Genomic DNA, 8,451 nt, shown 5'->3' with positions numbered 1-8,451 from the left:
GCCGATGCTCTAACCACTGAGCCAAACTGGCTAGGGCCCATTTTTAATTTCTTGAGGAAACTCCATATTGTTTTGCATAGTGGCTGAACCAGTCTGCATTCCCACCAGCATTGTATTAGGTTCCCTTTTCTCCACACCCTCACCAGCACTTGTCGTTTGTTGATGGTAGCCATTCTGGCAGGTGTGAGGTGATACCTCATTGTGTGTTTTTTTTAAATTTATCTTTATTGTTGAAAGTATTACAGGTGTCCCATTTTCTCCCCCAATTGACCCCCTACACCTCGCTCCCACCCCCTCCCCAAGCCTTCACCCCATTATTGACTATGCCAATAACTTCTTCGGTTAATCTCTTCCCACCCTCCACCCCCTTTCTTCTTTCCTCTGAAATATGATTGTCTGTTGCCTGCGTCATTGTCTCTGGATCTTTTTAGTTCGTCAGATTCTTTTGTTCATTAGCTTCTTCCTAAAGAAGACCCTTCAACATTTCCTGTAGTGCTTGTCTGGTGGTGATGAACTCCTTTAGCCTTTTCTTATCTGTGAAGCTCTTTATCTGGCCTTCAGTTCAAAATGATAGCTTTGCTGGGTAGAGCAATCTTGGTTGTAGTTTCATGTTTTTCATCACTTTGAATATTTCTTGCCACTCCCTTCTGGCCTGCAAAGTTTCTGTTGAGAAATCAGCTGACAGTCATATGAGTGCTCCCTTGTAGGTAACTAACTGCTTTTCTCTTGCTGCTTTTAAGATTCTCTCTTTTTCTTTAATCTTTGGCATTTTATTTATTTTTTATTTTATTTTTATTTTATTTTTTTTTAACATATCTTTATTGATTTCAGAGAGAGGAAAGAAGAGGGAGAGAGAGAGAGACAGAAACATCAATGATGAGAGAGTCATTGATCAAGCCCACAACCGGGGCATGTGCCCTGACCGGGAATTGAACCCTGATCGGCTGGATCCTAGGTTGAGGCTCAACTGCTGAGCCACGCCCAGCTGGGCATAACCTTTGGCATTTTAATTATGATGTGTCTTGCTGTGGGCCTCTTTGGGTTCCTCTTGTTTGGGACCCTCTGTGCTTCCTGGACTTGTAAGTTCATTTCTTTCCTCAGGTAGGGGAAGTTTTCTGTAATTATTTTTTCAAATAGGTTTTCAACTTCTTGCTCTCTTTCTTCCCCTTCTGGCACCCCAATAATGCAAATGTTGGGCCACTTGAAGTTGTCCCAGAAGCTCCTTATAGTATCTTCATATTTCTGGATTCTTTTTTCTTGTTGCTCTTCTGGTTGGGTGTTTTTTGTTTCCTCATGTTCCAAATTGCTGATTTGATTCTCAGGGTCCTTTACTCCACTGTTGGTTCTCTGTAAATTATTCTTCATTTTAGTTCATGTAGCCTTCATTTCAAATTGGTACTTTATTATGTCATCGATTTTCTCAGTTGTTTTCATAATATTCTTACTAATATGGTTGAGCATCCTTATAAACAAAATTCTGAACTCTATCTGTTAGCTTGCTTGGTTCTATTTCATTTAGTTCCTCTTCTAGAGATTTCTTCTGTTCTTTCCTTTGTGGCATATTTCTTTGCCTCCACATTTTGGCTGCTTCCAGGTGTTTGTTTCTATGTATTAGGTTGAGCTGCTATGTCTCCTGGAATTTGTAGAATGGCTTTGTGTAATAAGTGTCCTGTAGGGTCCAGTGGCTCAGCCTCCCCAGCCACCAGAGCTGGACCTTCTAGGTGTTCCCCTGTGTGGGCTGTGTGCTCTGACTTGTTGTAGTTGAGCCTTGGTTGCTGTTGGTGTCACTGGGAGGAATTGACCCCCAGGCCAATAAGCTGTGAGGACCAGCTGCAACTACAGCCAAAGAGCTGCTGTGCTGGAGACACCTCTACGGAGCAGGATTTACTTCAGTGGAGGTTTGGTGTTCTCCAAGTGCTCCCCTTGAGTGTGTCACTCACGGATGTGGAAGGGTTGTAATCCAGATTGGTCTAGTCTGACCACCAGGTGCACTGTCTCTGGGGCCTCCTAGGAGGTGCAAAATCAGCCTCTGCCTGTGCCTTGCCCAGGGCCACCCAACATGAGCTACACAGCAAACTGTAGTTGGCTGCTACTTGTGCTGGGCTTTGCGTTATCCAGGAGAGGCCAAGCTATGGACCAATGCAGGCTACCGCTAGTGCCAGGCCTGAGGCCACTTATCAAGATGTATGGGGCACACTGCTGCTTGTTTGAGAGGTTTTAGGAAAGTCCTAAGCATAAGGCTTGTGAGGCCACTTGCACAGAAAAGCTACTGGAATTGACTTGGATGAGCTTGCAGGTAGGGAGGGGCAGGGTCTCTGGGAATCACCAGGGTGGGGCCAAAGGTGTGAGTCAGGTGCTGGTGATTCAAATATGGCTCTTGCCTGCCAGCTGTGTGGGGGGAGGGCTTGCCAAAGGAGCAATGGTTCTGCCAGCTCCTCTGTCTGGGAGAAAGCTGCACCTCCACCTCTTGCCCCAATTTCAGGCAACTAGTTCCTCCCCAAATGTCCCAGGTTCCTTTCAAGCTGCTACCCAGTGCTGGAGCTCAGAGGGAGCACATCTGAGTGAGTCAATTCGTGGGCCTTTTAAGAAGAAAGCCTGGGGCTCCTGCACCCTCTGCATCCTTCAGAGACAGTCCTTGCTAATTTTCACAGCCCAAAGTTGTGGGGATTTCTCTTCCCGGCCCTGGAGGCCTGGGCTGGGGGCGCTGATGTGGGGCTGGGACCGCTTGCTCCTCCAGGAAATCTCCACCGAGATATCCCTCCTGGGTTTAAACCACCACACCAGGTGTGGGCCCGCAGCCACGTCTCCAGGATTCAGCCCTGATCCACCCGTGTTTCTGCACCTCCTACTGGTCTCGATACTCCTTCAGTTCCCCGGTTGTGGGGCTTCTGTTCAGCTAGATTTCAGGAGGTTCTGGGTGCTAGTTGTTCTGTATTTTAGTTGTAATTTTGATGTGGTTGTGGGAGGTGGCGGGTACAGCTCTTACCTACACTGCCATCTTGCTTCTTCTCATTGTGGTTTTAATTTGTATCTCTCTGATGATTAGCGATGTTGAGCATTTTTTCACGTCTCTTGGCCATCTGTATGTCCTCTTTGAAGAAGTGTCTATTCTTGACCCATTTTTGGATAGGATTGTTTGTTTTCCTGGTGTTGAGTTGTATGAGTTCCTTGTATATTTTGGAAATTAACTCCTTATCAGATGTATCATTGGAGAATATGTTCTCCCATTCAGTGGGTTTCCGTTTATTTTGTTGGTCGTTTCTTTTGTAGTGGAGAAGCTTTTTAGTTTGATGTAGTTCCATTTGTTTTTTGTTTCTTTTGTTTCTCTTGCCCTAGGAGATGTATTGGCAAACATATTGCTTCAAGAGATGCCTGAGACTTTGCTGCCTATATTTTCTTCTAGGATTTTTATGGTTTCACATCTTACATTTAAGTCTTTTATCTTTTTTGAGTTTATTTTTGTGTACAGTGTAAGTTGGTGGTCTAGTTTTATTTTTTTGCATGTACCTGTCCAATTTTCCCAACACCATTTATTGAAGAGACTGTCTTTATTACATAATATGTTCTTGCCTCCTTTGTCAAATATTAAATATAATGGCTTGGGTTGAATTCTGATTTCTCTGTTCTGTTCTATTGATCTATACGTCTGTTCTTGTGCCAGTACCAGGCTGTTTTGATTACGGTGGCTTTGTAGTATAACTTGGTATCTGGTATTGCGATCCCTTTAACTTTGTTCTTCTTTCCCAAGATTTCCATGGCTATTTGGGGTCTTTTTGGTTTCATATCCATTTTTGGAGTATTTGTTCTAGATCTGTGAAATATGTTGTTGGTATTTTAATAGGGATTGCACTGAATTTATAGATTGCTTTGGGTAGTATGGACATTTTAATGATGTTAATTTTCCCAAACCATGAGCATGGTATATTCTTTCACTTGTTTATATCTTCCTTTATTTCTTTTTGCAATGACCTGTAGTTTTCAGGGTACAGGTCTTTTACCTCCTTGGTTAAGTTTATTCCTACATATCTTAATTTTTTTGTTGCAGTGGTAGATGGGATTTTTTTAGTTTTTCTTTCTGAGAGTTCATTATTAGTGTATAAAAATGCCAGCGATTTCTGGGTGTTAATTTTGTATCCTGCTACCTTGCCAAATTAATTTATCAAATCTAGTAATTTTTTGGTAGAGTCTTTAGGATTTTCTATGTACAATATCATGTCATCTGCAAATAATGACAGTTTTGTTTCTTCCTTTCCAATTTGGATGCGTTTTATGTTTTCCTCTTGTCTTATCCCTGTGGCTTGAACTCAGTACTATGTTGAATAAGAGTGGTGAAAATGGACATCCCTGTCTTGTTCCTGTTCTTAGGGGAAATGGTTTTAGTTTTTATCCATTGAATGCGATGTTGGCTGTAGGTTTGTCATAAGTGGCCTTTATTATGTTTAGGTATAATCCCTCTATTCCCACTTTGCTGAGAGTTTTATCAAAAATGGGTGTTGGATTTTGTTGAATGCTTTTTCTGCCTCTATTGATATGATCATATGATTTTTATCTTTCAATTTGTTCATGTGATGTATCACATTTGTTGATTTGGAAATATTGTACTAGCCTTGCATCCCTGAAATAAATTCCACTTGGTCATGATGTATGACCTTTTTAATATATTGCTGGATCCTATTTGTTAGTATTTTGTAGAGTATTTTAGCATCTATGTTCATCAGCAATGTTGGCCTGTAATTCTCTTTCCTTGTAGTGTCTTTATATGGTTTTGGAATTAGGATAATGCTGGCCTTATAAAAAGACCTTGAAAGTGTTCCCTCCTCTTGTATTTTTTGGAATAGTTTGAGGAAAATAGGTGTTAGTTCTTTGAATGCTTGTTAAGACACTCCTGTGAAGCCATCTGGGCCAGGGCTTTTGTTTGCTGAGAAGTTTTCTATTACTGCTCCAATTTCATTGGCTGCTATTGGCCCATTCTGGTTCTCTGATTCTTTCCAATTCAGCTTTAGAAGATTGCATTTTTCTAGGAATTTGTCCATTTCATCAACATTGTCCATCTTGTTGGCATAGAGTTTTTCATAGTGTTTTCTTACAACCCTTTATATTTCTGTTGGATCAGTTGTTACTTCACCTCTTTCATTTCTGATGTTGTTTATTTGGGTCCTCTCTCTTTGTTTCTTGATGAGTCTGGCTAAAGGTTCATCAATCTTGTTAACCTTTTCAAAGAACCAGCTCTTGGTTTCATTGATCTTTTGTATTGTTTTTTTAGTCTCTATGTCATTTACTTCTTCTCTGATCTTTACTATTTCCTTCCTTCTTCTTACTCTGTGCTTTTCTTGTTTTTCCCTTTTGAAGTGTTTAAGTTGTAGGATTAGATATTTTATTAAGTTTTTCTTGTTTCTTGAGGTAGGACTGTCGTGCTGTGAACTTCCCTTTCAAGACTGCTTTCATTGTGTCCCATAGATTTGGGGTTGTTGTGTGTTCATTTTCATTTATTTCTAGGAAGTTTTTTATTTCTTCCTTGATCTCATTGGTAACCCATTCATTGTTTAATAACATGCTATTTTGCCTCCATGTGTTTGAATGTTTTCAAGTATTTTTAATGTTGTTGATTTCTAATTTCATGCCATTGTAATCTGAGAAGATGCTTGATATGATTTCAATAATCTTGAACTTGTAGAGACTGGTTTTGTGTCCCAACATGTGGTTTTATCTTTGAGAATATTGCATGTGGACATGGGAAGAATGTATATTCTGTTGTTTTTGGGTGAAATGTTCTATAAATGTCAACTAAATCCATCTGATCTAGTGTGTCATTTAGAGTCACTGTTTCCTTGTTGATTTTTTGTCTGGAAGACCTATCCAGTGAGGTCAGTGGGGTGTTAAAGTCCCATAATTTGACAGTATTGCTCTTGATCTCTCCCTTAAAGTGCTCCAGAAGTTTTTTATATAGTTAAGTGCTCCTATATTGGGTGCATATATGTTTACCAGGGTTATATCCTTCTGTTGGATTGATCGCTTTAGTATTATGTAGTGACCTTTATTGTCTCTTGTTATGGCCTTCAGTTTGAAGTCTATTTTGTCAGATATGATATTGCCACCCCAGATTTTTTTCTTTTCCATTTTCATGGAAAAATTTTTCCCATCCCTTCACTCTTATCCTGTGTGAGTGTTGTGTTCTGAGGTGGGTCTCTTGTAGACAGCGTGTATTTTGGTCATGTTTTCTCATTCATTCTGCTATCCTATGTCTTTTGATTAGAGCATTTAATCCATTTATGTTTAAGGTTATTATTAATAGGTACTTATGTATTATCATTTTAATTCTTTATGCCTATGTTTCTCTCTCTATTTCTACTTCTTATTGCAGCAGTCCCTTTAACATTTCTTGCAATGCTGGCTTGGTGGTGATAAACTCCTTTAGCCTTTTTTAAAAAAATATAGGAAGCTCTTTATTTCACCATCTATTATGAATGATATCCTTGTTGAATAGAGTAGTCTTTGTTTCACATCTTTGCTTTTCATTATCTTCAATACTTCATGCCATTCCCTTCTGGCCTGTAGAGTTTTTGGTGAGAAATCAGCTGACAGCCTTATGGGAGCTCCTTTGTAGGAAACAGATTCTTTTCTCTTGCTTTTAAGATTCTCTCTTAACCTTGAATTTTTGGCATTTTAATTATGATGTGTCTGGGTATGGACCTCTTTAGGTTCTTCTTGCTTGGGATTCTCTGTGCCTGCGGAACTTGTGTGACTTTTTCCTTCACCAGGTTAGGGAAGTTTTCTGCCATTATTTCTTCAAACATGTTTTCTATCCCTTGCTTACTTTCTTCACCTTCTGGCATTCCTATGATGCAAATATTGTTACACTTCATGTTGCCCCACAGCTTTCTTAAACTGTCCTCCTGTTTTATTGTTGGTTTTTTTTGGTACTCTGATTGAGTTATTCTTCTACCCTGTCTTCTAATTCACTGATCTGATCTTAAACTTCTACTAATATGCTGTTTATTCCTTCCAGTGTATTTTTTATTTCTGCTATGTCATTCTTAATTTCCTTCATAGTTTCCATATCTTTTCTCATGCTGTTGAGCATTCTTCCAATCATTATTCTGAACTGTATATCTGATAGGTTGCTTATCTCTAGTTCATTAATCTCTTCTTCTGGAGAATTCTCTTGTTCTTTCATTTGGGGTTTGCTTTTTAAATTTTCCTATTTTGTCTACCTGTTTGGGTTTGTTTTTAGAGAAAAAAGAATAAAATCACCCAAAGTCAGCAGTAAAAAAGAAACAATAAAAATTAAAGCAGATTGAGTGGAATAGGAACAAAATGAGTATACATAAAATTAATTTAACAAAGAGCTAGTCCTTTGAAAAGATTAATAAAATTGACAAACCCCTGTCTAGACTCTGATGAAAAAAGACTCATATACTCAAAGTCAGAAGTGAAAAAGGAGAAATCACCACAGACATCACAGATATACACATGAAGTACTATATGCCACAAAATTTAATAATCTAGAAGAAATGGATACATATCTAGAAATGTATAATCTTTATATACTAAATAACGGAGAATTGGAAAACCTAAATAGTCTGATCAGCAGTGAGGAAATTGAAACAACCAACAAAAACCTCCCCCAAAATAAAAGTCCAGGACCAGATAACTTCATCTGTGAATTCTACCAAAAGTTCAAGAAGGACTTAAAATCCAGCTTTCTCAAACTTTTCCAAAAAATTGAAGAAGAGGTGATACTTCCTAGCACATTTTATGAGGCAACATAACCCTGATACTGAAACCTGGCCAGGATAACAAAAAATAAAATTACAGACCCATATCTTTATTGAATACAGGTGCAAAATTCCTAAGCCAAATACTAGCAAATCAAATACAACAATATATCAAGAAAATAATACATTGCAATCAAGTGGGGTTCATTCCAGGGGCACAAGGATGCAAATCAATCAATATAATTCACCACATTGTCAAAAGAAAGGATAAAAAAATCATATCTTATCAATAGATACACAAAAAGCATTTGATAAAATTAAATATTCATTTATGACTAAAACACTAAATAAAATAGGAATAGACTGAAAGTACCTCAACATAATAAAGGCCATATATGACAAACCCTCAGACAATATTATATTCAATGGTGAAAAACTGAAAGCTTTTCCTCTAAAATCAGGTACAAGACAAAGATGCCCACTCTCACCACTCTTACTCAGCATAGTTCTGGAAATACTAGCCAGAGAAATAAGGCAAGAGAAATAAATAAAAGGCATCCAAATTGAAAGGGAGAAAAGTGTTATCTTTTGCAGATGACATGATTTTGTACATAGAGAACCCTAAAGATTGCACCAAAATATTATTTGAAACAATAAACAAATACAGTAAAGTTGCAGGATACAAAGTAAATGGGCAAAAATCTACTGCCTTCCTGTATACTAACAAAAAAACTTC

Source organism: Miniopterus natalensis, chromosome 12, assembly GCF_054644295.1.
Source record: "Miniopterus natalensis isolate mMinNat1 chromosome 12, mMinNat1.hap1, whole genome shotgun sequence".
Taxonomy (NCBI): Eukaryota; Metazoa; Chordata; class Mammalia; order Chiroptera; family Miniopteridae; genus Miniopterus; species Miniopterus natalensis.
Note: the sequence above shows the minus strand (reverse complement) of the source record.